The sequence below is a fragment of the Coenobita brevimanus genome, chromosome 46 (assembly GCF_032717465.1).
Source record: "Coenobita brevimanus isolate Jiangsu-jjx chromosome 46, ASM3271746v2, whole genome shotgun sequence".
In the NCBI taxonomy this organism is placed as follows: Eukaryota; Metazoa; Arthropoda; class Malacostraca; order Decapoda; family Coenobitidae; genus Coenobita; species Coenobita brevimanus.
In genome coordinates, this window is record NC_136999.1 from 38,672,642 (window position 1) to 38,694,539 (window position 21,898).

Genomic DNA, 21,898 nt, shown 5'->3' on the forward strand with positions numbered 1-21,898 from the left:
AGCTGCTAATATATTATACGCTATGAAATGATTCGCAGGAAATCTTCAATACATAATAAATTTGGTAGTTCCAGGTGAATGTAAATATCACTTAGGGTTCTCCCTTCCTTTCTGATATAAAGTTTTATTACGATAACAGGTCATACGGCATATTTCAAGAGGAAATAAACAGGACAAATTAGCGAAGGAGTGGACGTGAGGAGTTTCCAGGTGATAATTAGCCCATTCCAGATGTATGGGAGTATCAATTACCATTTCTCTTTCTTTTATATATTATTTTGTATAACAATTGGGCAAAGGGCACATTTCAATGGATAAAGTGAGTGGAAAAATCCGTCTAGGATTTGTGTAGTGCAGCGCAGCTGGTCAGGTGGGAGGAGAGGGTTATGGAGGGGAGGTAATGAGGGAGGGAGTCAAGGACAGGAGAAAACTGGCTAAATTGTCAACAATGGATGGGAGTACAGGTGACATTAACAGAACTGAGTATAGCTGGACACTTGTAGTACTGATAGATGATACAAGCCACCACTTGAAAGCCCGGGCGAATTCAAAATAACACAGAATCACAAAAGTGACGCCTCGCGGTATGATCCCTTGCTCCCGAGCATCACGAAAGTGATGCCTCGCGGTTAAGTGGCTAAAATCATACACTCATTGATATGATCTCACACTCTGTCTCAGTTTTATTAAATTGTTCTTTTTTACTATCATTCATACACAGACACATATCGTCACATACTCTTACACTCAGTCACATACTCGTTCGCTCTCACTTAGTTCCTCGTACTTTTTTAAATTTCACACTCAGTTACACACACACTTTCACATACTTCCCAACTCTTCATTCAAATTCAGCCACATATGCTTTCATTTCCCTCATGCTCATTTCACTCTCTCACTGTCATATACACTCTCACTTAGTCCACACTCTTTTCACTCTCACTCTGTCACATACACTTTCAGGTAGTCCCTCCCACTTAGTTTATTCTTACATTCAGTCACACACTCTCACTTAGTCTTTCACACTTATTTAACTCTCACATTAAGTCACATACACTTCCACTTAGTCCCTTACATTTACTTCACACACACTAAATCACATACATTTTCACTAAGTCCACACTCATTTCACCCTCACTGTGTCACATATACTTTCACTTAGTTGGACACTCTTATTTCTTTTTCACACTTACTGTAGTCACATACACTCTTTGTCCCTCACACTTATTTCACTCTCATACAGAGTAGCATATACACCCTATACTCGTTTTACTCTCACAATCTAATACACTCCTCACACTCTTTCCCTTCTCACAGTTGCTCATTCACAATTATCGTTATATGGAATACCGTGTATACTAAGACAAGAACACAGACTTACGAATTTGTAGAGCCAACGGTGCAGCCAGAGAGCCCTTAATCCAGTATGAAATAAGAGAGAACCACATCAATACACGAGTAGGCATAGAAAGATATGGAATTAAGCATTTGTCTCACTGTCAGAAACTTTCCCATGACACGCCACAATCTTCTTGTCTTCATGTGTTGCTGCATGTCATCATGAGTTTCGTGGCGTGACTTAGCGATGACGTAGCGCTGACGTGGAGAACTTGGTCGTTCTTCGTGGTTCTTGGCACGCTGCGACAATTTTGTGAATGTTCAGAAATTGTTGACGTGGGCGCCAACAAAAAGGAGAACGTGACACATCGTGAGGGTAACGTCATTTGACTTAGTGTGTCTTAGCTTGTCGTAGGTTGTCGTAGCTTGTCGTTATGTGTGACTTGACGTGTCGGAGCAGTAACTTGGAGATCGGATCCTGAAGACCAGCTACGACACACGAAGTTAAACCTACGACAGGCAGATATACCTAAGGTACTCTACGATAATTTACGACACGCTAAGTGGCGATGTCTGGCGTGATGTGGAGTCAAAGTGACTGTTATTTCTGAACTGAGGGATGATCATAGTGTGTTGTCAGGACAACGTAACGCTTCCGTAGGGTGTCGTGGTATGTCGTAGCAATGTCTTTGTGCATCATAGTGCTAACGTAACTGTGTTGTGAAATGGCCATTTAGGCCTACCGTTTGAGGTATGATCGTGGCATTTCACCAAGATCATACCTCAAGGGTAAGATCGTGGTGATTGGGGCCGTTCTCGAAGAGGAACTTGAATTTGGGACACGGACCTTAGTCTCTTGTTAAGAACTTGGGCTGGTATTCTCATCGGTTAAGGAAACTCCCCAGCACCTCTTCTTTAGCGATTTATTTTGGGTTGTGGCTGGTTATTTACGCACAGTATGGCAATATCGAAAGGGTTTATGTAACACAGAAGAGGACAGTGAGGCGCAATAAACAAAACACATCAATTAGGAAAAGAACTTCCTCACCCGACGAGAATATAGACCGTGGACCTTGAACTTACGTCAGCCCAGGCAGACAGGTTAAAAAGAATGTAATGCATGGACTTCCTAGCTAGATGTCAACAGTAATAAAGTAACATAAAGGAATATTTTGCATTATCCAGACTGGATTTTTTCACACCCGGTCATAGATAAATAATTATATGGTGGTTTAATTCTGTAACTGAGCACCTTTAATGTTGTGTATATTATAATTATTTAGCCATGTTATCAAGACTAGATTATGCATATTTAATAATCATGTAGTTAGTAGAGCTGTAGGATATTTTTTTTTCCTTAATGTATTAGTCCTACTTTGAACACTGATTTGTTAGCCCATTCCCCAAGGCCCAGAAACCCTCCTTCGTGCCACATACCTTCAAATCACCACTAATGCCCACGTAACATGTTAAATCCAGGGAAGGACTGTCTCATGCAGCTCTGGTGTGGTGATATGAGCATCTGTGAGTTTATGGAAGGTCAGTAAAGTCTGTTTTAAAGAAGAAATAATTGCATTGTTCCCTGCCCCTTCCTGGTATCAAACTCTCATCCATTCACACAATTCATCACTTCACTATCCACCTCCAGGCAATCTCTAAATATCTTTTAGGTCAGCAGTAAGCTGACATCAGTGGAAGTCTGGCTCTTCATCAGACAGATCCTTTAAATTCACTTAATGATATGTTCGTATTTTCATGCAAGATAGTTTTTGAGTTTGTGTCATCACAGCTGAAGTTCTTTGTATATAAGAGCGGGTCTCCCAGCGTCAACGTGCGAGTGATTTGCAGTTAATATTCTTTTTCTTTATTTGAACTAATACTCTCGAAGCATATTCGGCCTAATTTATTTTGTTCCTCGTTGACCACTGTTTTGACCTTGATTTCGTTGTAACTGATATATTTAATAAGGTAATTGCAGACACACATCCCTCACGGGATTAAGTTGTTTGGCAATACCTGTGGATAGACACTCTTCTTAACGGATAATTCACCGTGATGTTCATTCAGCGTATCACTGACACTGTACTGGACACAATCTTCTCCAAAAGCAGTACAAGGAAGCTTACTCCACAACCAATACCAAGCACCACAAACATTCCCTGGAATGGAAAAAAAAAAAAGGCTTATTAGTGAAAATTTTAAATCTCTCTCTCTCTCTCTCTCTCTCTCTCTCTCTCTCTCTCTCTCTCTCTCAGTGTGTATCGGTCTGCACACGGTTAATTACCCAGAGGTTGGTGAGTGAGAGGACAGTAGTGACGGTGATGACCATGGGTGGATTGACACAGGCGGTGGTGTTGGCCAGGGAGTGCTTCATCCACTTCTCATATAAACCCGATTCCACCATTGCAAAGGCACTAGGAAAAACAAAAGTAGTCTCATTTCCAGATGGTACTAACTCTGTTGTATTGTTTTGTCAGATACGAGTTGGCCCAGAAATATCACTCCTCTACTGTAAATACCCACCTGCCGATATGTTAAGTGTTCAGGGGACGGCTCAGTGTGCTGGTATGGGCGTGGATGTGGCTCTGGGAGCAGGGAATAAATAAATAATTCAGGACTGACATTGATAACGTCGACTGAGCCGTTCCCGAAACACATGGAGCTCGTGCGGTAGAGTGTAAGAGGAGTGCTATAAATGGGTCACATTGTATGGTCTTCCAATTATAAATAGTCTAATCTAACTGCCCTGGCATTTCCTACAGACCCTAATCCTGCATGTTTGAAGAAAACTGGTAAATGTTTAATCTATAATAGCGTTAGCAGTAATCGGCAGGATCAAACATTTATACGTATTATGAAAATAGGCACACCATTACTCATAGTTAATTTATTACCATATGATAGATATTATTATACATGCTTGAGTTTATGTACCATATGAAACGTAATAACATTAGTTTTGACCATGGTAGTCGCCTAATTCACTGAACTGATAATTTTCATTGCATCTCGTTTCCATGTACTCGTATATTTAATACTGATGGTGATTAATTTTGAGTTATTCTCATTCAGTTTACGAATCGAGTGAAAACTATGATATGCTAACTTCATACATTTACATCTGATTACATTTTATGTGTCACAGAAGCCTTGATATATACAAAATATTGCTGTGATGTTCTGTTTAATTACTGTGATCGGATAGAAGTACAAACATATGAAGCTTTATGTAAACACTATAGAGAAGAGGGTGGAGGAGGGTGTGTCCTCCATCCAATAACCAGTTCCTGGCCAGTGGGAGAGAGTTGGTGCCTAACGACCCTGGACGACTGAATTTTTATCATACCGTTGTTCCATAAGCCATGCATGTGTTTATATATTTCTGTTCTACAAAATCATCATTCATGATTTCTCAGTTATGCCCTTTGCCCTTTCCTCCGTGGACACAGCACAGTCACCGAGGTTGTGTGTGTGTGTTCTTACCTAATTCTTACCTAATGGTATCTTTACAGGAATGAGTCAAGCTCGTACTGTCCCGTGTCTTAAACCATATTTATCGTACATATCCTTAAATTTGTGAATTGTTTTGGCACACACTATTTCATTCGGTAATGCATTCCAATGATCAATTGCTCTGTTTGGGAATCTGAATTTCCTCACGTCCTTATCATCTCTCTTCTTATGCAATTTTTTGCAGTGTCCTCTTGCTGATCCTTCTCCATATGTTAAGCAATCATTTATGTCTATTTTCTCCTTCCCTGATATGCATTTATATAGCATTATCTTGTCACCTCTTTTCCTTTTCTCCTGTAGTGTTGGTAGATTCAGTTTATTTAGCCTTCGTAGCTTAGATCCCTTAAGCTTGGTATCCATCTTGTAGCGGCCCTTTGAACTTTTTCAATCTTGTCTATGTGTTTTTTGAGATGAGGACTCCAGACTACTGATCCATACTCCAGGGTTGGTCTGATGAATGATGTTATTATCCTTCTTAGCATGTCTTCATTTATGTATGTGAATGCTATTCTCATATTTGCAAGCAGTGTATACATGTTCCGTACCTTCTCACTGATGTGGTCAGCTGGAGATAGTCTGTTATTGATAATCACACCTAGTCCTTCTCTCTTTCTGATGTGTGTAGGGTTTTATTTCCTAACGTATAATCCCAATCACTTTTACCAAACTTGATTACATGACACTTCTCCACATTGAATTCCATTTGCCATGTATTACTCCATTCATGAAGTTTATTTAATTATTCTTGTAGCTCTTTACAAGAGTCTGTGTTAGTAATTCTCCCTTGTATTTTTGCATCATCTGCAAATATATTTAGATAGATTTCATTTCCAATGTTACTGTCTATATCATTTACATACACTAAAAACATGATTGGTGCCAGCACTGAGCCCTGTGGTACTCCACTAGTCACTTCTTTCCATGATGAGTAATTTCCCCTTAGTACTGTTCTCATTTCTCTTTTTATGAGAAAATCTTTCATCCAACAAAACAGTTTGCCTCGAATTCCTCCTTGATGGTACAGTTTCCATAAAAGTCTTTGGCGTGGTACTGTGTCAAATGCTTTCTTGAAATCTAAATAGATACTGTCCCCCCATTCATCTCTCTCCTGTATTGTGTCTGTTACTCTGTCATAGTAGCTCAACAGATTAGTAACACATGATTTTCCTTTTCTGAAACCAAACTGTCTTTCTGTTATCATATTGTGTTCTTCTAGATGATTTACCCAAGCTTTTCTTATAAGCTTTTCTAATACCTTCCTTACAACACTGGTTAGTGATACTGGTCGGTAGTTGAGTGGATTTTGTCTATTCCCTTTCTTGAATAAGGGGACAATATTTGCTTTCTTCCAAATATCAGGTAGTTTACCTTGACTCAAGGATTTCTTGAAAATTTAAAATAATGGTTTACTTAACTCCTTTGCACATTCTCGTAGCACCCAACATGAAATTTCATCAGGACCATTTGCTTTTCCTCTGTCTAATTTACTTAACTCCTCCTGTATTACTTTTTCTGATATTTGTATATCTGGTAGTATGTGTGGGCATGCTTGTTTCACATAGTCCCTCTCAAAATTTTTTTCTTCTGTAAAAACTAATTGGAAATTCTTATTTAGTACTTCACAAATATCTTTCTCTTATGTACAGGTGATTCCCTCATCCGTAATGGATTGTATTACAGTATATCTTTTACTTTGGTTTTGCTTCTGATGTAGCTGTAAAATAGCTTCGGTTGATCACTACTTTTATTTATGATATCCTCCTCAAACTGTTTCTGGGCTTCCCTCCTTATTCTTGTATAATCGTTTCTTGCCTGTTTGTAATTATTATATGCCCTTTCACTGTTGTGTCTTCTGTATCTATTCCACAAGAAATCTCTTCTTTCTTTTGATTTTTTACATTCTTAACTGAACCATTTCTGTATTTTCTTATCTGCTTCTTTGTGCTGTGGGATGTACTTCTGGACTCCTATTTCATAAAATTCACAGAATTTTTTATATACAGCATTTAAATCTTGTCCTCTAAGCTCATGTTCCCAATCAACTTCTAAGAAATAATTCTTTAGGTCATGATAATTTCCCTTTTTATAGTTTAGACTCTTTTTGTAACTTTCATTGCTGTTAACTATGTCATATGCTATCCTCAAGTTGCAATTTAGTACTGCATGGTCGCTTTTGCCGAGAGGAGGGTGATAGATTAATCTGTCAATATCATTTTCTTGTCTAGTAAATATTAGATCTAGCATTGAAGGTACATCGAGTCCTCTTTTTCTGGTGGTTTCCCACACATGTTGCGTTAGGAAAAACTCTTGCACGAGATCCAGTAGCTTTTGGTCCCAACATCTTTCTTGGCTTATTATATCTAGAGTATTCCAATTTATATTTGTATTAAAATCTCCAGTTAGCATAATTCTTTCCGATTTCTCTTCCATTTTATGTAGCAATGCTCTTAAACTCTGAATTGTACTCTCTGCTCGGTCCTCATATTCGTATCTTTCCCATGTGTTTGATCTGGGTGGCATGTACAAATTGGCTACAATTACTTTACCTTCAGATGTGTTGATCTCTATTGCAATCAGTTCTACTTGTGAGGGTATATCTAGTTTTATTTCATTGACTTTTAGATTTTTCTTAGTTAATATTATAATTCCTCCTTCTTTTAAGTTTCTATCTCTTCTCCATAAATTATATTCATCTAAGTTTAGTATGTCATTTAATATCTTTGGTGTTAATTTTGTTTCAGTTAGGCATATTATATGTGGTTCATTTTCTCTGACATAATCATTCATCTCTAATAATTTAGATACCATTCCATCCACATTTGAGTACATCAACCTAATCATCTTGTTTATATACTTGTCATGACATGGTTCTACTACCTTCCTCCTTTTTATTCCCTCCTGTTTATGAACCACTTTCGTACCTGCAATCCTATTACTTTGTAAAAAAAAAAAAAATATGTGTTCTTCTCGTCTTCTGATCTTCCCTCATTTTTTTGTTTTTGCTTCCTCCTTCTTCTCTTTCGGTAATTCCAGTTCCTCTTGTGTTAGGCATCTTTTTATCCATACAATTTTGAACTCTTCTTTTTCCATAAGATTCTTTGCATTTTTTAGTATCTCCTCCACGGTGTTTACACTCTGGAAAGTTACCTTTAGAGGTCTTGACTTGCTTTTCTCGTATTTCCCTAACCTTTTGTGTTCTTCTATGTCTTTACTACAGATTTCCTCTGATACGGTACTTCTTTCAATAAACTCATTACATTTGCCATTTCCTTTTTGTCTCTTGAGATCTTGTTTTTTACTTCTTCCTCTTCTGTACCAGTGATTACTATAGATTTGTTGATATCTACTGAATCTCTGACTAACTTTGGATTGTTTTGGATTATTCTTGTCACTTCTTTTTTAATGCTTTTTTCTTCCACCCTTGTTTCTAAGTCTTTCTTTACTTTCACCATTTCAGCACACGTGGTTTCCACATCATTTTTGTAGCTTTGCATAGCTTCATTCACCTGTGTTATCTTCTCCTCAATATCACTGATCTTGTCTATCAGACTGCTTACTTGCCTAATTGTCTCTGTATCATTTTTTAACTCTTCCATAATACTCTCGTGGTTGCCTACTGTCCTTGCCATTTCACTCATTTTCCTCCTAAGTGTACTCACTTCCACTGTTAGTTCACTGATGGTTGTGTCTTTCTTGTTGACCTCCCTTCCTAGTTTTTCTGTTTCCTCCTTTTGCAAGTGCATCTACTTCTTTATTTCATAAATCTCATTTTGAAAGGCCATTTCCTGTTTGTGTACACGCTCTGCCAGTCTATTGTGAGTCTCCATTTCAACCAGTTCTTGGTAGAAATCATAATCTTGCTTTCTACCTTTATCCCTTTTCTTTTCCAAATTTGCTTAACTAAAGTTTGTGGCCATTTTGCAATACTAAAAGCACAGAGTACTTACATTCCCTGGGGCAGTTGTAGTCTAAACAAACAATCAGCTGACTGAGTGCATTTTTTCGCTACTCGGTTCTCTTTTCTGTTTAAACAAGTCTTGTTTAAACTTTTTCTTATTTTTTTTTAATAATAAAAAGCCATTTAGTCTAACCTGGTACAGAGCTTAACTCATATAAAGATACTAATTTAGGTAATGCCACTGGCCGTGCTGGCTCTGTATGGAGCGCTGTTGGCCCACGTCTGTACTCCTTGGTGTCTCCCGTGTGTGTGTGTGTGTGTGTGTAAATGAATCACTGAATAAGAGTAGTTTATTAAGTTTAACTCTTTTATGTTTGTATTCTCCGTCTTGAATTTTCGATATTTCCACCCCTCTTACCCTCTGTCCAAAGCAGGTAAAACTGGACTATTCTTCTGAGTCAGAAATATCAGAGGAAGCTATAGGTAAGTGGTCCTGCTCATGTAGAAATCACACTGACCTGTCCACAAAATGTATCGTAAAGGATAGTTCCAACTGAGTTGAAAAATGAAATACATTAAATTACTTTTCTTGAGTTAAATAAGCTATAATCTACCATACTATTCATTAATATATCAAAGAGTATGAATTTTTGCCTTACTACAGAGCTTCCTAACTGTACATCATGAAAGAACGATTATGAATAGACCAGAACCTGAATGAGAAATGTCTGCAGCCATGAAATTCCAGAAGTTAATATCGACATCAATCACCACATGAGTGTAATGTCTCGCCAGCCTATCAATGTCAGCCAGGAAGGTGCTGTACGAGGTGATGGTCACTCGCTCTGTGTCAAAGAGGTCTGCAAAATCACGGTACATCCCAGATTTGACAAGCTGGAAGAGGGGAAATATCATGAATGAAACGGCAAGAAAAATGTTTAAAATCTATTGGGGTAATATGGTGCGCAATCAGCCATTGTGGTATGGAAGAGTAATGTGGTATAGCAAAGGTAAAACTGGCAAATCGTGTTCTTTCATATCATCAGCATCCTGCCCTTTCTTTGCTTGATAAAGAACGACAGAACGGGGACAACACCAGACATATGGGGGTTCTGGTGATATAGTGGTAGCATTATTATACTACACCCTGCAACTGTAAAACCTCATGTCCAGTTCTTGGGCCAGACAACTTGAACAAAGTTTTAATAGCCATGAAGCTACGTTGTATTTTGGCGTACTGTAGATAGTGGGTGGGTATGTGGGAGATCGACACTGTCAGAGGGTCAAGCAGTGCACTTTTCATAAGCAGGTCATGGATGTAACTGAGTGCAATGAGCTGGAGCCACAGGTAGTCTTGTATATACTTGTGATGATACCGTACAACTAAATTTATATATTTTCAACTTCAAGGCATATAGGACTTATTTTATCATTATTCTTAGGGAAGGAAATAATATTATGCAGACGTAATGCTTTTGGAGTTCTTGATGTTTAAAGGAAATGATTATATATATATATATATATATATATATATATATATATATATATATATATATATATATATATATATATATATATATATATATATAAGTTACTATAACCTTATGACTGAAATATCTGGCTGAATTGTATCATTTTTTTATGTATTCATTTAAAAGTTGACGTAATTTTCTAACATAAATTTGTTAGAAATTTAATATTTCAATGGTGGTGAAAACGTAGAAAGACAGACTACAACTGACATTAGTTGAAACAGTGCTAAGAAAAACTGCAGAAGGTTTAATACAATTATATTCAGATATTTTTTTCACTTCACGTCTAGCTCACCTGGGAGTGGGTAACAAGTGGCATTTCTCCATGGAGGAGGAGGAGATGGAAGAACAAATGCAGAGTTCTGACTATAAACAAGATAAAGATGATTAGGGACGAACTGTGCATTTACAGGTATATGTGATTGCAGTTAGTCTCCTGCTGTGGATTGGGGCCTGCACATTATGGTCGTGCTTGGGTTGTTGCTAAAACAAGTAGTTTTTATATGATAAGGCTTAGGAAAAAATGATATAAAATTGGAAGAATGAACAACCACTGTAACACATTTTCCTTGATATTAAAGATAAAACAGCAGAGACAGTAGCAAAGGCAATAACAGATAATGTAATATGTCGCTTTACTACCCCAAAGGAACTAATAAGTGAAAACGGAGGAGAATTTAATTCGGATATCATACAAGAAATATGTAAACAATACAGCATCAAAAAGGTTAACGTTTTAGCCTATCACCCAGCATCTAATGGGTTAGTAGAGAGACAAAACAAAATGTATTAGATGTGCTACGACACATTCTCAGTGAAAATTATGCAAGCTGGGATGATTGGATTCCCAGACTAGAAGCCTCAATTAATGGATCTATAAATAAATCCACAGGTGACACACCACATTTCTTTATATATGGGACAGATAAAAAACTACCATATGAGCTCCTAGAAGGTGACAGTCTGCTCATATACAATTACGATGATTAAACTCCGTTTAAGTGAATTTCAGGATATACACAAAGAGTCAAAAAACAATTAACGATGTCCAAGAAATGACGGAGGTATTTAACAAGAAGGCAAGAGATTCACCTATCAACTTAGGAGACATTGTTTATGGTATCATTCATACGAGAGACAATAAATTATCCCCAAAATTTGAGGGCCGATACAGAGTAATTAACATAAAAGCAAACAAAGTTTTAATTAAGTCACTGTCTAGTGGCGAAGAGAAACAAGTTCATATTGACCATTTAAAACGAGTTTCAAGGGAACTATCCAATAATTATACAGCCTCGGATACAACCGAACAAGCGAACGTAATTCATGAAACCAATCAAGAAAACAACAATAATTACAAAAATAAATTAAGGTCATATACCAAACAATCACACATAGGTGCAACTGTTCCAATAAAATCTACAGTACATCATTTACGAGATTTAAATATCGATTTAAACTCCTTCTATAAATGAAATAACAATCAAGTTATTGTTCTACGTTAATCAACCGTAACACACTGTCATCGACCACAGCATGACCATATTTGAAAATTAATTGATTTTTTTGTCGGTAGGTAACGATGAAGGGACTATATGCTATGGATTCTCCTCTACATAGCAAGAGGATATGCTCACTTAGACCCCCAACACATAGTACGGCAAGGATGTCTCATTGCTCCAACGGGCACGACTTCAGTCGTAAAAGATGTCATGAGTACTGAAATAAGTCTAGATTACTTGTATGAATTACCTTGTTATCTAGAAAATTTCGCAAGACCCATGAGAACCCTGGACTTCATGATAGGAGACTATGTTTCACAAGCACATAACACAAAGGAAGTGGATGAAATAGTGAAGTTAGCGAAATGGAAAATAGAACAGGCTAAGTCAACTATGCTCAACATGATCCAAGATCTCCCATCTTACGGAACGGAGATATTGAGCAACAAGAACAACATCACACGTACTCGCCAAAAGCGCGGTTTGTTCGACCTGGGTGGCGCAGTTCTTGGAAACATCTTTGGATTGGCTACAGAGGAAGACCTTAAAGTAATAAACAACAAATTTTATAAAATAGCTCAGGTACTAACATACCAAGATAAATTCATCACAGGACATAACTCAGCAATGAAGACAATCTTGGAAAATCTGAAAAAGGCAGAAAACATAGCTCTCGAAAATGTGGATAAAATAAATGAAATGGAAGGTAACATAACACTTTTTCCAACACTTCTCCATCACCACAGAACATATTGACAATTTTACTACAATTAGACAACACTAGAGTTCGTTACAGGGCACTTATGCAAGGAATTTCGAATGCTGGTGATGGCAAGATCACAATTGACTTACTTCCACTTCATGAGTTGCGTCAGATAATTAGTCAAGGCATACATAAACATAAATTAAAGGCTTTGTTCTGAAGTAGGGAATTCATGCAATGTTATCCATATTTAGAAGCAACACTAACACCAACATCAGTAGTAGTTCATGTACCATTCATAACTGATGACCTGTTCACAGTATACCAAATACACCCCTTCCCTTCTAAGAATAATAACACTTTGGTCATCATCAACATCAACACAGACACCGAACTCATCATGGTCTCCAAGAGACGGAACACTGTCACTTTCGCAAGTGAATCAACGATTGAACGAAAGTGCCGCACATCCTTACATGCTGTTCACCTTTGTCCTGCGTATATTTTCACATTTCAGCATACTGATACAGTCCCTTGTGAAATGGCTATCATAGGAAATCACAAGATTCATGATCACTGCCAATTCACTTTTGCTCCAGATAAGCTTGTACACCATCAACGCACTGGACACACAGTTTTTTTTATTTCACTCATAACACATCAGTTTAGGTAGTCTGTCCAGATATTCCACCATCTCATACTTCAGCCTCAGGATTATACATAGCACCAGACTACTGTCCACTTTATCCACCATCAATCACTTCGCCATTCTCAATCATACACACAAACATTTCCACCCACTGCCTGATATGGACCTAAACATTAGCACAAGTATTAAGATGACTTCACCTAAGTTTGAAACTATGCAACTGATCAATGAAACAATGAAGCCCTGGGAAGATTTGAGTTTGATTATGTTCAACCCATATTATGTGTATAGCCCAGCACCTACTGTCTTTATAATCTTCTCCATTGTATTTGCAGTAGTGCTGTTCACAATGCACAGAATGCATGCAAGAATTGCAAATTTGGAGTCAGTATTTAGTGGGGGTAGAGTTAACATCCAAGTTAACCCTCCTGAATGAAGTGTACATATTTTGTATATAGTATTAATTATATATATATATATATATATATATATATATATATATATATATATATATATATATATATATATATATATATATATATATATATATATATATACAAAGAAGAATGACCCATGATATAGAAGTATGCTATACCAGTAGCATTATCTTTAAATGAAATATTAATAGCTCTTAACATGAATATTATACCTATACAATAATATAATCAATATTATATATTAACCCGCCCCGTCCCGGCAACTTTTCGACCACTGGTACCCCCCAGTCCCGGGCAATTTTCGACCTTTTTTTTTTTGGCTTAAACTTTCGCTTTTGGTCAGAAACAATGGCCGGTGGCAAAGAAAGTGGTCCCTGGGGTCCCTAATTAGCTTAACCAGGTATGCGATGGTCCCACCTGGCCCCGTGTTCTCCCTATGCGGTGTGAGCATCAAACGTTTTCTATGGTATTATAAGTTTGGGAAACCAATGAAAGTAAGTAGAAATGAATTTATTACAAACATAAAAACATGTGATAAAAGAGTATATTGGATTTTATACAAAAATAGAGCAGAAATAAGCATTGTACCATCGTGAGAAACGAGGAAAATCGGCCAACTTGGTTCCCATGAATCGCTAACATTCTAAAATCATGATACATATAATTTTTTTACTTACATAATACTTCTACAATAACATTATACCATTTTACATTATATTGAACTGTTTTTACGTATTCACAGGCCTTTTGATAACATTTAGCGTAATGCTAGCGCTAATTTACGTAGTGAGTGAACTCGCTGTGACTGATGTTTCAACTCGTATTGTGCTTTTTCTACTAACATAATACCTTTCTAATATTATTATACACTTTTCAACTTTATAGAACTGTTTTGAGATTATTTCAGGCCTTACGTAAATATATAGCGTAATAATAGCGCATAGTAACACACACGGTGAAGTCGCTATGACAACTAATTCAACTTACAACCTATTTTTTTACTTATATAATTATTCTACACTAACATTGCACATGTAAACACTTGATATAATTGATATTACATCATTTCTGAACGTACGATGGAACTTAGCGTCATATTTGCGCGTACTTACGCAGGGAGTGTTATCGCGATATCATTTGTTTCATCTTTACACAAGTAATCAACTTATAAAATACCTTACTACTAACATCACAACATCATCCACTGTATATAATTCCTATCACATACTTACTGACCAGAATGTGGGTGTAATCGTGACATCAATTATGACAACTTACAGTAATGTTCAACTTATGTTTCATTCATGCTAACGTTACACCCGTTTCCACTTTATTTCCTTGCTATCACATATTTACTGACCAGATTTACACAGTGGGTGTAGTTTTGATAACAATTCTTTCCACTTACACTAATTCTCATCTTATACATTACTTTTCTGAAAAATAACACCCGTTTCAACTTTATATTTGACTTAGCACCTACTGACTGGCCTTACCATTACCATGAGCGTCATTTCGCCTTCCCACACAGTTTCAGAAGTGTACGAGATTATGGTATTCCTTGAAACAAGGCTGAAGGCACAACGCAACATTGCACTCGACACACTCGTATCTTGTGTCTTTTCTCTGCGTTGATGGTCTGACTGTCGAGTGCTTACATACATGGCAGCGACGCTGGGGTTTACGACGGTTTGGTTCGGAAGGAATTGCGCTGGGGTAGTGGCGGGCTGCAAGACGTAGGGAGTCTGAGCAGCACGGGGGCGCGGGGGCGGTGGGGGGTCTTTCCTGGGCATGCTTGGCGATTATTTCACGTGCCAGCTCCCTCACAAACCCCTCAAAGGTCTCGGATACTCCGGTGGTCATTGCGTGCAGGTAGTGGGCGTTCAGGACCGTGATGTCGAGCAAGTGGAAAAAGAGTTTCTTGTACCACTTCATCGTTGTCCTGGCACAGTCAACACTTGAAATCATCGAGTCTGACTGATCCACTTGCCTCATGTTCAGATTATAGGCAAGTACAGACTCTGGTTTCCATACGTTGCGCCTCCTCTCGCTACGGTGATCCACGGAGTCTGTGCGGTGCATCAGGGGGCTGTGAACAGTTGATAGGAGGCAAACTTCCCTGTTGTGGTTCCACAGGGTTGCAAGGATGTTATTGGCCTGGAAGAAAACCACCTCATTCTTGTCAAGTTTCCTCCCTATCTTGACCATATGGCGACGGTTTCTCTTGACTGTACCACAGACTCCGGTGTCGTGTTGGTGGAGGAACCTAGCGAGAAGAGGGCTAGTGTACCAGTTGTCCAGGTACAAAACATGACCACGATGAAGGTACTCTTCTATCATTGTCTTCACCACGGCCCCAGAGAGTCCTATACTCCGATCTTCTATTATATCTGTCTGTGTGCCCGTGTACAAGACTATGTCTTGCACATAACCAGTCTTACAGTCACACATAACAAAGATCTTGAACCCGAAACGGTGTCTCTTGCTGGGTATATACTGCCTAAAGGAAATATTGCCTCTCCACAATACAAGACTCTCGTCTATGACGAGGTCTCTGTAGGGATAAAATGAGGAGCGGAACATTTCCCGTAAATGATCAAATACCAGCCTAATTCTCCTCATTTTATCGGTGTTATTTGCATTGGCTGGATCATCTGCATCAAAAAGTGGAGGCGGCCGAGAATAAACTGAAATCTATTACGACCCATCACCTTTCCAAAGAAAGGTGTTAGGATGATTGGGTCCGTTGTCCAATAGGCAGGAATTTGATTTTTCTTCACTACACCCATCAAGATTACCAGGGCCAAAAATAGGAACATCTCTGATATAGTCACGGGAAAGTCATACTGTTCTGCATGCTTGCTTGTGGTTCCTAGGCGTTCACTTTCAAGGCGCTGGGATTGTGAAAATATATTCGTCTGTTCTACTATGCGCCCAACAAACGCCTCATCAAAAAACAAATTGAAAAAATCTAAACGTGACGACCCAGCATTTACACCTGGAGCCGTGCAACCTGACCGCCACTCCTCAGTGAACTGGTGAATGATGGGAGTAAAATTACTCCCATCCTCCCAGTTCCACGTGACACCACCGTCTCTAGCCACGTCACCATCGTCCCCTTCGTCAGGGTAGGGAGGTGAGGGTGGTGGGGGAGGTTGGGGAGGTGGAGAGCGCGCCTCTCATCACTCGCACTTCTCTTCCCTCTCCCTTTTCCCTTTACCCTTTCCCTTCCCTTTCTTTCCTTTCCCCACATCCTGGGGCTGTGGGGAGGAAGTTTGGGCATATTCAGGGGCGAAAGAAGTGCTGGGGAGTGACTCAACCTCCTCTCCCCTAGGCCTACGAGCACCACGTGCTCGTGCTGCCTCCCTCCCACCAATGGCCCCTTCACCCCGCACTAACCCCACACCACTCTCACTTTCACCCCAAGCGCTGCCGCCACAACACTTTCCCTTTCTCCCAGCAATCCCACCACACCACTTGCTACTTCCCCAGACAAAGTACTTGAACCATACCTTAGGTGTCGTCTCGCCCCACCTTCTGATCCACGTGGTGATATTTTTTCCTTTCCCAACCACTCGGCGATATCACGTCCTAGCCCTCCGTCATCCTCATCGTCCTCATCCTCGTCCTGATCAGAATCGTGATGGAGAGATAGCTGTGCACGTGGTTGGGGAGCAGCCTGGCCTTCCCTTGCCTTACGGTATGTCACATACCGCGTTTTCGGGGCGAAGGGACCTCCTCATCACTGCTACTTATTTCTTCCTCTGGCTGGACGTAATCGCGATCCACCACATCATCATCGAGTGGAGAATCACTGTCTCCAGTGAAGGCTTCCAGGACGGATGCAATTTGCTCATCTGAGAGACCTTTCCGCGCCATGTCTGACCTGGGTCACTGCTGGCAGGTGAGTGACCGAGACAAGGGCGAGCGCGGGTCACGCGGGGTCTAGGACGCTGCCCGCCTGGCGGCAGGTAGGGGAGGCTTGAGTACCCGGGCGAAACGAAAATCTCCCGCGAATTTTGAAATTTGTGGAAATTATGAACCTTGCAATTGCAGGACGTTGAAGTACGTCCTCGGGACTGGCTGTGACAAAACGTGAGGACGTGGAAGTACGTCCTCGGGACGGCGCGGGTTAAGAGTTAAGAAGAAGACTACTATGTATTAATGGATTAGCATATGTCAATAATGATTGCTGTAGGAGGACCTCCAGCGGCGTGACCGAGCGATGTCAGGACTCCATATTATAAATACAATTCATTATAGAAAACATGATAGATAGATAGATAACAGGAAGGTGCTTGACCCAGAACATCTCAAGATCTAGTTCTTTGAAGTCTTTCTCAAATGAGGGGTTGAACTTTGATTCAAGAAAATCCCATTGAACTTCATCCGAAACATCAGCTACTCTCCATTGAAAGGGGTTACTGATGAATTTCTAGGCTTCACGCTTCTCATCTATATCAGGGAAGTATCTGATAAATTCTGCTTTCAGGTCAGTCACATGAGTGATTATTTGTGTGTGTGTGTGTGTGTGTGTGTGTGTGTGTGTTTTCTCAGAAGTAACTGTGAATGAGAGCAGAATCCAAGTTAATAAAACTGGCTGTATTTCCATCCTGAATTTGACATTTCCAGAGGTCGAGTTTGGCCATGAACGATCGAATGGAGTCGTGGTGCATGATGATGATGATGTTTTTCCCTTGTAGTTTAAGGTTGATTGCATTCAGCACTTCGAAGATGTCCAACAGGTAAGCTAGAGATAGCAGAAAGCCTTCAGACTTCAACTTGTCATGGAGCTCTGCCTTCTGCTGTGAATATAGAAATACTGCTACTTATTCTCCTAGTTCATAAAGGCATCCAAGTATATTTCGTATATCCTTCATAATCATCTCGGTATTAGCCTCACTCATGTTAAGAAAATGACATGTAATTGGAGAAATTACTACTTTTTCCCCCAGGCTCACGCCCTTCAGGTTAAGAACATCTGATCTAGAATGTCTCTGACAGAAAGTTGCAGCCGGTGTATAATAGAATTTCTCTGTGGGCCGAGTCTTGCGGTTTCCATTTTCCTTCTACAAAGAGAGTGGCTATGTATTTTTATCGTCTTCCAGGGGGTTCACTAAGAGCCTGCCTTGTATCTCTATGGTCAGGAAATATCCTGCATGGAAGAGATTCGATTTCTGGATCTTCTATATGATGGATGACAATAATTTTAGGTTCCTCATATTCATTATGTTAAAGCATTCTATATTAAAGCCTTGAGTCATCTGAGGGTTATGGATCATACCTCTTGGGGTGCTGACTGTTTGACCCTCCTCCTATTGCATATGTCATTTATTCTTTCTAAACTTGCAAATGGGAGTAAGCTCCACTCCTCTGCATCAAATGGCAGTCTCCGAATGTTAGACTCAGTGCATCATGCTGGTCCATGTTTGGCAACTTGGGCATTCAGGTCATCCCTGATTTCGAGTTTGTTGGTGGATGGTGATGCCCTCCCTTTGGATTAGCATCGCCAGTCGTTGATGATGAGGCGTTGGTTTCGTTTTCACCGCCTTCTGGACTCGGTGCCTTGTGCCATGATCTCCCAGGTTTCCCGAACTTCTGTTTATGACACCCGTGCTAGTTTCCTGAGGACCTTTGATAACAGGGTCCGGTTTGTTATGTTAGTCTCTGTTCAAAGACTGGCAGTTTGTCCACATCGGATCCCGAGGGTAGGTTTTTGGCTACTCCTTCGTGTGGCATTTTGTACGTCTTGTTGATAGAAGATCACTTCCCTCTCAGGTGTCCATCTATCTCTTTTTAGAACATGCCTCTAGTCATGAGGGCTCTGTTCCTGACCGTTCTGACCGATCTGAGACTGATACTGGAGCTTTGGTGTCATCATCCATTGCTTTAGTCTGGGCAGTAGTCTCCCTGGTATTTCTTCAGTATATGCGGTGGAACTGATTGCGATTTTATATGCTCTCCAAATCATTTCTACTCTCCAAAAGTCTGGTTTTGTGACTTTAGTGACTGCTGCAGTGTGCTGTCTGCACTAGAGTTTTTAAATTCATCCCATCCACTGGTTTTATCAGTTTTAGAATGGCTTTTTTCCCTAGCTGACATGGCCATTGTGTGGACTTTTCATGGTTCCTACTTATGTGAGGGTGTCCAAGATCAAGCGGACTGATCTGCTGGTGATCACGCTCCTGCATCTGTGGGATACCATCCTCCTCTACATCGTTTGCCTCAATCTGCTTTTTACCCTTTTAATACTGAATAGATTAGGCGTTGTTGGCAAGACCGTTGAGATGCGGTGAGTCCTAACAATAAGCATGTAATTCGTGGAGAAGTGAGCTCCTTCACTTACCAGCGCTTGTCTCTCTGGTGGGAGGCTGCTTTATGCCGGTTGAGAATTGGGCATACCCGGTTCTCTCATGGATTTTTAATAACGGGCTCTCCCACTCCATTCTGTGACAATTGGTTGGGCACACTGACTGTTCGGCACTTGCTGGTGGAGTGCCACAGTCTTAAAGATTTACACCTCTCAGCCACAGGCAAGTGATGGGTCGTACAGTCTTTCACCTGTGCTTGGGAAGATGGCCTACTATATGGGAGAGGGAACCCTCAGGTTTGCGGTGGTAGGTGGACTGCCTCATAAAATTAAGTACTATTGTACATATTTTTGGTGTTTTTGTGACTTTAGTGTCATTTTATGCTTTTTGTATATATTTTTACTTTGCTTTTATATCACTGCCTGCTGTTATTCTCTATTGGCATTTTTTACCTTTATGTCCGGCGCCATATGACCTTGACATGACGCCACCAGTTTTTTATTGTATTTAACCAATCAGTCCATCTTGAATCCAACAACATTGTCAGTGAGAGACAGTATGGTTTTCACCACGAAAGATCCTCTGTCGGTATACCCAGCCTCTTTACTTGTATCATCTACCAGTCAGTTATCCAATATGAAGTAGCCCATGATATTTTAAAAGCTTTTGACAGAGAGTGGCATAGTTCCCTGCCATCCAAACTTCCTTGCTAGAACCTATTATCTATTGTTCCAATGATTTTCTCGTACCTTAGCAAGAGAAGGATAAGAGGAAAGGTACCTGATGTATATTCCAATTTCCACTCAGTTTTGGATCAAGCCTGGCTCTAACCCTGTTTCTCATTCATAGTCATGCTATCTTGTCTGTCACCCATAATCCTATTCACTAAGTTTGATAACCCTGGCTCCCAGTTCAGCACATCAATCTTCTTATACCAAGACTTGTCCAAGATTACGGAATTGGTACAGAATAACTAATTCTTCTAATGCCAGAAAGACCAAATATATACAGTTTACTAATAGACATGTATTTCGTGATTCCTATATTGGTATTGCTTTCAATACAGCCAGTATTCCTATTTGTAAAAATATTATCGGTGTTACGCTTAACAACAGGCTACCCTCAGATGGACCTTTCACGTTAGATCACTTTTAAAAATCGTCCCGAAGAAACTTGGATTATCATACAGAATCCGTAACCTGTTCACTGACGAGCAGTTAGCTATAATATTCAAAAGTCATGTGCTCCCTCAATTTAGTATTGTTCCCCCTTCTGGAGTGGATGTGGATAGGTAGTATTAAAACAACTGGACAGAATTCAGAACAAAGCTATAACAACAGTTAATAAACCAGCAATTACAAATGAACTATCCCCCTCCCCCCCACATGTAAGATGAAATGTTGCCTTCCTGATAATATTTTACAGATACTGTACATTTAGACAAATGCTCAGACGACGTTGCAACCTTTGTGCCACCACTCCACACCTTCCTCTTTACTACACGGGCACCTGGTAGCGCTCATGACTCGCTCATATCACTGTGCCATATTGCAGAACTTTTCCCTATCAGACTTCATTTACTCACAGAAATGCTTCTCGTTAAAACTTGCTTCCCGAGATTACTTTTCTCCCAAACTTTAACCTACAACACTTTAAGTCCATCTTTAGCAATTTTTTTTTTCATGAACAGAGTACACCCATAATCTACTGTATGGATTTTTTCTCTCCCATGTTCAACTCATGTTAAAAAAATTAAATATAGCAAAGTTATTGTAGTTATTGGGTTGCAAGGTAGGTGAGCGTGTGGAGGCTTATTGGGTATTAGTATTAATTTATATGCTACTAAAATTCCCATTCTGTCTATCTGTTTGTTTGTACCCTCAGATTAACCAAAATGGTGCATTACAGTGCAGCAGTTTTGTAATCAATGGACCTAAAATGTGCTGTCTTAAAGAATTCGTTAAAAAACGGGTGCAATCGGCCTCCGGTTACCAAAAATGTTACTTAACACACGA